Source organism: Mus musculus, chromosome 8, assembly GCF_000001635.26.
Source record: "Mus musculus strain C57BL/6J chromosome 8, GRCm38.p6 C57BL/6J".
Classification (NCBI taxonomy): domain Eukaryota; kingdom Metazoa; phylum Chordata; class Mammalia; order Rodentia; family Muridae; genus Mus; species Mus musculus.
The window spans coordinates 33,701,333-33,709,919 of NC_000074.6; the positions used below are offsets into that span (position 1 = coordinate 33,701,333).

The window sequence follows — 8,587 nt, forward strand, 5'->3', positions numbered from 1 at the left end:
AGAGAAACCCTGTCTGGGAAAAAAAAAAAAAAAAAAAAAAAAAACAGGAAAAATTGTCACCACATGTCGAACAGTGGTAGACCCCTGAGGTTAGTAGGCACTGGATTTTTGTTGGATTTATTTTCCACTCCTGGCTGGTAAATAGCTTACTGGTTGGTAGTTGTTGGTACTTGAAGAGCAAAGCCATTTGAGCCTAACAACTATTACCATCTGCGATGTCTATTCCTGGTTGTCCACATGACTCTATCTGGAATGAATTGGAAGGCTCACCTGTGATCCAGATCTTGAGGCTGGAAGACACAAGTTTTCTGACCCGGATCTTGGCATGGAGATCTTGAGGCATAGTAGCTATGAATCCCAAGAGACTAAGGCAAGGAGATCTGTGAGTCTGAGGTCAGCCTGGGACAAAACAAGTTCAGATCCAGGGGTGGTGGTACACACCTTTAATCTGGGCCACACCTTCTGCTGGAGACCTACACAAGGACATTGGAAGAAGGAAGATTCACTCTTCTTTGCCTGCTTGCCTTGTGGGACTGAGCAACTGCTAGATCCTTGGACTTTCATTCACAGCTGCTGCTGACCATTGTTGGGGAGTTGGGACTACAGACTGTAAGTCATCAACAAATTCCCTTACAATATAGAGACCACCCATAAGTTCTGGGACTCTAGAGAACCCTGACTAATACACCATCTTCATCAAAGCAGCTACGACCTATAGTAAGACGCTAAAGATGGAGAATCCGTTTGCATTTCCTTATAGAAGGCACGAGTGGAGGGTTATTACCCTTCACCCAAGACCTCAGCCACTCATACCTGCCATCTCTCTGACAGCTGAGTGTAAGTCTGACCCAACTGAAGATGATCATGTGGTCTCAGGTGGAAACTGGAAGGTTAAGAGAAAAACTCCATCTACACAGCACTGGGGAAGTCTTAACTAGTGCTGGTGTGAGCTTCCCAGTGGTGCCGCTCTTTGTGCTTTACCCATGAACCCGTAAGGAATGCTAACTAATAGGTTGGCCAGGTTGGCCAGGTTGGCCTTTGGTAGAGAACGTTGCTTGACCTGCTGCGATTCCCTACCTGGGTAAGTAGATATTTGTCTACATCTTCACAGGAAAGTTCACGCAATAGGACTTGTGTTCACTCGGTCCAGACAGTATTTTTGTCTTCAATGTAATGAACCAGTGTGGTGTTCCTGGAAGGACAAACAGTCCAATTTGCTGTGAGTCAAATTGTGACAGGCTGAAGGGTACATCCCTGAGACAAGTTCTGGCCATCTGAAAACAGTCTGCTTAATGGCCCTTTTTTATAATATGGACAAAAAGCCTTGTCGGATAAGCAAGTGCCCATCAGGTGTTTTTAATGTTCTGTTGTTGTGAAGAGAAACCATGACTACTTCAGTTCTTATTAAGGGAAGCTTTTCATCGGGGCTGGCTTACAGTTTCAGAGGTTTAGTCAATTTTCATCATTGTAGGAAGCATGGCAGCATGCAGGCAGACATGGTGCAGATGTAGCTGAGAGTCCTACATCTGGATCCACAGACAGCAAGAAGAAGAGAGAGATACTGGGCGAGGCTTGTGTACTTGAAATCCCAAAGCCCAGCCCCAGAGACACATTTCCCCCACAGATACTCCAACAAGGCCACACCTCCTCGTTCCTCTGAAGTGATTCCTTAGTGATCAAGCATTCAGTTATATGAGTTAGTGGGGGCCATTCCTATTCAAACCATCACAGAGACCAAAGGTGTTGGCTCCCTTGGAGCTGGCCTTACAGCTGTGAGCTGCCTGCTGTTGGTGTTAGGAAAGGAACTTCGGTCCTCTGGGGAAGCAGTCAGTGCTATTAACCATTGAGTCATCTCTCCAGCTCCCTAAATAGTATTTTTTTTTAAAGTAACATGACAGTACAGGTTAGGAACACAGTCAAGATTAACAGCAGATCTCATGAATGAAGGAATTTAAATGACCCCATTATTCCTTGGGTTTTTTTTTTTAATGGAATTCAGTGGAGTTTTGTTATTAGGGCCATAGCTTGGGTGGTTCTCTATTTTGCTTGGCAGATTATATAACTATTACCGTGCATGTCCCTTACCATACTGTATGTGATTATAATAGTATGCACACCCGACTATGGTCAGGCATATTTGGTAAATGGGATTTCCCTTGAAGGGTCACTTTGAGGACACAGTTCACCTTATTATACATGCATCCAAAACCAGTTCAACAGATTAGCCTTTCTATTCTTCATGGACCTAAGTGATGGAGTACGGTCTACTAGAATCTGTCCAAGTTTAGTGGTTATTAAGGGGAGCAGATACTTACTCCACTATTCAGAACACAGAGGGGGCAGGGTGTGTGGCTTCATGAATGTGGGGGCCCTTGCTTGCTATCAGGTGGCTAGGTGCATTGTTCAGAGTAGAGTGTGTGTGATATAGTACATGCAGGTAAGGTAAGGGACTTGGGCTTCCAAGTGCATTATTGGAAGAGGAATGTGTGGAGCCCAAACCAGGAGGAGACCCAGCTTTCCAAACTATTCCCTATGCCATCCTCTCCCATATCTGGTGCAAGACTTGCAAGGAGAGTTACCGTGTGGTTAGAACTACGACAAACCACTGTCATTTCCCCAGGATCCATCTGTCTTCTGCATGGGGATGCAATGGGGATTACCCATGTAGTACTGGTTTTGGTTTGTAATTTGACAGAATAGAACACAGATAGACTTTCCCATCGTAACCTTTAGTCATGCATGGGAGTTCTGTCAGCTGCTAAACTCATCTATTCTCTGATCTGTGGGATGGGTTCCGAGACCCTCGAGGACCACAAGATGCCCCAGAAGCCCCTACTCTGGCTCTCCACAGTGAGACTGTGTGTTCCTTGGAATAGTGTCTGTTTAGAACCAGTGTTTCTGAAGTCTTTCCCCTTTTCCCAGGAGAAGGTACCCTGGTACAAGAGAATTCTCTTTAAGAAAATATGTGTGTGTGTGGCAGGGAGGGAATGTAGAATTTAGGCAGTGGGACAGGGACTTTCCTAAAGAGGAAGTGGTCCTGCAGTTGTTATTCCTTTTTTAAAGATTTATTTATTTATTATATGTAAGTACACTGTAGCTGTCTTCAGACACCCCAGTAGAGGACTTCGAATCTCATTACAGATGGTTGTGAGCCACCGTGTGGCTGCTGGGATTTGAACTCGGGGCCTTGGAAGAGCAGTCAGTGCTCTTAACTACTGAGCCATCTCTCCAGCCCATTCCTGCTGTTATTCAAGGGTTTCCAGGTTTGTAAACTAGGTCAACCTGAGAACTGGAGGAGACTCTACATCCCTGTTTTGGTGATTCGATCTAGAGTCTTCCACTTACACAGAGAATATGATATTTATAGGCCAAAGTCTATTCCACTCATAGGAACACCTTGACCAACCAGCCATCGCCACAGGACTAGGTACCCTCATTAACTACTTTCCTTTACAGAAGCCACACCCACTTGCCTTTGGCAAATAATTGTTACCACTTTCCCGATCATTCTGAAATCCTGAGTGTTTTCTGGGATTTTTGTGTAAAGCAGGAAAGACGAGAGGATTTATGTGTGTCAGGTCATTTTCAGACTTCAAGGGTCTTTTTTCTTCTTGGTCTGTTGGTGACTTGTGATGCCAGTTTTAGGTAGGGACAAAAAGAAAGAGAGGAGTGATTGGGAAGACATTCTATGATAAGCAAGAAGTGACGGCAACTTAAAACCATTCATTCACTCATTCATTCATTCATAAGTATGTATTAGTGGGGGTGGGGTGGAGAGCTGGCTAAGAGGTTTAAAAGCACTGGCTGCTCTTCCAAATGGATCAGCTTTTAATTACCCAGCACCCATATGGCAGCTCACAACCTTCTATAGCACCAGTACCTAGGGACTTAGTACTTCATCTGGCCTCTAGAAGCACTGGGAACACATATGAGCATGTAAAACAAATCACACATAAAAATAAATAAACAAACAAATAAATAAATGTCTTTTAAAAATTTAAGTGTGCATTGTGGCTGATGAGGTGGCTAAGCAGATAAAGTACTTGCCATGTAAGATAAGGACCAGAGTTCAGATCCCCACAACCCTCGGAGACGTGGGGCTGGGGGTGGGGATGTCATAGTCAGCAGAGAGAGCACATGCCTGGCCCTCACAAGGCTGTGGATTGGAGTCACAGCACCATCAAAATAACCAGAGGCAGACATGATGGACAGCTACGATTCTGGAAGCAGAGACAGAATCTCTGGGGTAAAGCTGGCTAGGTAGACTATGAAGAATTAGCAAGCTCCAGGTTCAGTGAGAGACCCTGCCTCAATAAATGTAAGGTGGAAAGGACCAGGAAGACGCCTGGTGTCAACTTCTAGCCTCTGTACATGTGCGTCACTACTTATTTTTGGTCTCCCTATGGACACACATGTGCGTATGCAAGCATGCTACACCACCACAAATCCTTAGCAACAAAACATTGCGTATCTTAGTTCTGATGGATAACCATGGAACTTCTAGGAAGTGTGTAAGGAGATACTGAAGATGAAAAGGAAAAAAAGTGCATGCTTTCACTGAGGGGTGGAGCCAGTGGCAAGGGAGTCACGTGAGGGAGTGGAGCCAGTGGCAAGGGAGTCACATGGGGATAAGATGTCTACTGAAGGAATTGTTTATTATTTACATATTTAAGTGCTAGAGATGAAAAAAAAAGATTTGAGCATGCCACAGCTACATTCTCAACCCTAATACTGAATGAATATTATTTCTAAAGATTTATTTGTTATTATATGTAAGTACACTGTAGCTGTCTTCAGACACACCAGAAGAAGGTGTCAAATCCCATTACAGATGGTTGTGAGCCACCATGTGGTTGCTGGGATTTGAACTCATGACCTCCAGAAGAGCAGTCGGTGCTCTTAACTGCCGAGCCATCTCTCCAGTCCTGAATGAATATTTTTAAGTCTTTGGTTTTCATTTGGATGGGAGAGATAAAAAGATCTGTTTACTTCAAAATTAGGGCTAAGGTTCTGCTAACCCCTTTCATGTCACACGGACCTTGAGGCAGCTGTATGTTTCCTCAGATGTCCAGCCCTGGCCTTGAGTGCTGGCTACAGCTTCCCTCCAGCCTCATTCCTTTCCGCACTCCACCTTCCAGTCAGACCGGAAGGGCGGGCGGCTCCTGGAGCCAGCCTCCACCCTCAGTGGTCAGGATGGCCTGTCTGGCATTTGTAGTCGAGTTTCCCAGATTCTGCCTCTCTGACCCTGGCCCTGGTAGTCCTAGGAGCCTGACCTCTCTCTCAGGCCCTCTCAGGGCCTGAGCCCCTGCCCACAGCCAACCGTGCTCTCTAACCTTCCTCAGAAGGATTTCCATTGAATTTCCAGGGTTCTTGGCTGAGGCTGCTCTGGACCATTTTGGTGCTGTGACATTTTAATCCTGGTTGTATTTCTTTATCCATCCTCACGCTTACAGATCATGCACCATTCGTGATCACATTTGGAATAAAAATATTCACTGAAGCCAGGCGTGGTGGCGCACACCTTTAATCCCAGCACTTGGGAGGCAGAGGCAGGCGAATTTCTGAGTTCGAGGCCAGCCTGGTCTTCAGAGTGAGTTCCAGGACAGCCAGGGCTACACAGAGAAACTCTGTCTCGAAAAACAAACAAACAAACAAACAAACTATATATATATATATATATATTTTTTTTTTTTTCACTGAAGATTCACAGGCGAATCCCAAAACGTTAAATTCTCCCTATTTACTCAGGCAACACTTCTGGACCTGTCTACTCATTGTTTAATGTTTAGTGAGCACGGTCTGTGTGCCAGGTTGATTAATGGAGACACATTCTTTTGAATAAGTTTTTGAAAGACTTTGTCTTTTAGGAATCATTTAGAAAGCTATTTGTATTGGTCAGGGTTCTCTAAGAGTAACAGAAGTTATAGAGTCAAATATGTATATATACATATATGTGTGTGTGTATGTATATGTGGACAGGGAGAGAGGGAGAGGGAGAGGGAGGGAGAGGGAGAGGGAGAGAGAGAGAGAGAGAGAGAGAGAGAGAGGGAGAGAGAGAGAGAGAGAGAGAGAGAGAGAGAGAGAGAGAGAGAGAGAGAGAGAGAGAATTTAGTAGAATGACTTACAGGCTGTAGTCCAGCTAGTCTAACAGTGGCTGGCTATGAATGGCAGCAGTTGCTCAATGTCGAGTCTGGGTGTCTCAGCTCCTCTTCAGTCTATGCTGGACTCCTGAAGAAGTAGAGTCCGATGCCAGTGAAGGAACAGACTTGCTAGTGGGGGGAGAGCAGACAGGCAGGTCAAAGACTTCTGTCTTCCATGTCCTTAGATAGGCTTCCAGCAGAAGGCATGGCCAGGGTTAGAGGTGGCTTCTCCAAGATCAAAAGATCGGGGATTAAAGAGGTGTCTTTCTACTTCAAAGATTCAGATTAGAAGTAGATTTTTATACTTAAAATTAAGCAAAAGTCTCTCACAGGTGTGCCCTCCATTTTGGGGTTTAGTTAATCCAGATATAGGCAAGTTGATGACCAAGAACAGTCATCACAACGCTATTATTTATCAAAAGTTTCCCATCATCATGGTAGAATTCTCTTTAACATTTTTATTATACATACGTGTGTGTGTGTGTGTGTGTGTGTGTGTGTGTGTGTGTGTGTGTGTGTGTGTGTGTGTTTTGCCTTGGCCTGGAACTTGCTGTGTAGACCAGGTTGGTCTTGAACTCACAGAGACATGCCTCTGCTTCCTGATGGGAGGGTGCCACAACAGCCCACACATACACACCCATACAGGTAGATGGGGGAAAGAGGGAGGGAGGGAAAGATGAAGATGGAGACATAGACTGAGAGAGGAGAGTCTATGTGACCCAGCAATCTACTTCTTTGCATATACCCAAAAGAACAGAAGGCCTAGCAAACATAACATATATTGCACCATTTGCCATCATGGGAAAAACAACAACAACAACAACAACAAAACAGAAACAGTTCAGAGTCAGTGGCTTAAGCCTTTAATCATAGCACTTGGGAGGCAGAGAAAGCAGATATCTGTTAGTTCAAGGGTAGCCTGATCTACAGAGGGAGTTCCAGGACAACGAAGGCTATGTAGAGAAACTCTGTCCTAAACAAACAAACAAACAAACAAACAAACAAAACACAGAAACAACCCAAAGTTCGACAGATAAATACATAAACAAAGTGTAGCATGTGGAATACTGTTCAGCCTTGCAAAGGAAGGACATTCTGGTAACATGGTATACGTGGAGAAACTTTGAGGGCATTACAGTCAACAGAGTAACTCAGATATAAACACTAACGTGCAAGTATGCCTGTCCAGACCAAGATGTTTTCACGTCTCCATCTTGCAACACTCTTTCACCCCAGAAAAATTTATATGACCCCAAAGGAACAGACCCAGTCAAGAGAGGCTTTGAAAGTAGAACTGGCAGGATTAGCTGACAAACCGCAGTGGCTGAGAAGTGGATGGGTTCCCAGCAGGTTACCGGAACCGCCACAGATCTGGCTCCTGAAATCTGACTGCCAAGCCTTCCAACAGTTTTGCAAGCTGGTTGTAAAACACAGCCTTTATTAAAGTTACAATTAAAAAGCACATTTATAATGAAGTAAACTGCAGTAAAGTAAATTATAATTAACTGCAATTAGGTAAATCTCATTAAGACCAAAGGTTAAAAAGACTCACCTATTCTGTCTGGATTATTTGCTCTTTGATTCATTCTGTTGAAGGGATCGCCATCTACTGTGTCTGTTTTGCAGAAATTCCAGAGTGTAGAGGGGAAGTTAGACCACACAGCTCTCCATAGCTCCTCATCTACTGCTGCTGCTGGCTTGGCAGCTTGCATTAGGTCATGACACAAGTATTGACAGCCTAGCAAGGCCACAACTAGTGCCTGCTACCTTGACCAGCACAGCATTAGGAGTACCCAGTCTCTGACTCAGGCAACTAAATATAGTGTCACTTCGGTAACTAAGGGGACATCAAGGAGCAAGGTTGAGGACAAAGTATTAAGGTTTTGTTTTGTTTGGGGTGTGTGTGTGTGTGTGTGTGTGTGTGTTATGTGTGTGTATATGTCTCTGTGTGTGTGTGTATGCCTGTGTGTGTATGTCTCTGTGTGTATATGTATATATCTGTATGTGTATGTCTCTGTGTGTGTATGTATATCTGTATGTGTATGTGTGTCTGTGTATGTGTGTGTATGTCTGTGTGTATCCGTGTGTATGTTGTATGTGTGTGCATGCCTGTGTGTGTCTCTGTGTGTATGTGTATGTGTGTAGATGTCTGTGTGTATCTGTGTGTATGTGTGTGTATGCCTGTGTGTGTCTCTGTGTGTATCTGTGTGTATGCCTGTGTGTGTATGCCTGTGTGTGTCTGTGTGTATATGTCTGTGTCTCTGTGTGTCTGTGTGTATATGTCTGTGTCTGTGTATGTCTGTGTGTGTATGTCTATGTGTGTATATCTGTGTGTATGTTGTGTGTGTATGTATGTGTGTATGTCTGTATATGTGTGTATTTGTCTGAGTGTGTTTGTATATGTGTATATATGTCTGAGTGTGTCTGTGTATGTGTGTGTGTGTCTC

General features: G+C 44.3%; 1 long non-coding RNA gene across 1 annotated transcript; it reads right to left on the reverse strand.

The window, feature by feature from the left end:
• Window positions 1-442: 442 nt before the first annotated feature.
• Window positions 443-7,811, reverse strand: Gm40485. The gene is made up of 4 exons (XR_870310.1): window positions 7,693-7,811; window positions 6,126-6,269; window positions 1,078-1,192; window positions 443-473 (listed from the first exon to the last, which is right to left on the reverse strand). It is a non-coding gene; the product is annotated as a predicted gene, 40485 (long non-coding RNA).
• Window positions 7,812-8,587: the final 776 nt, after the last annotated feature.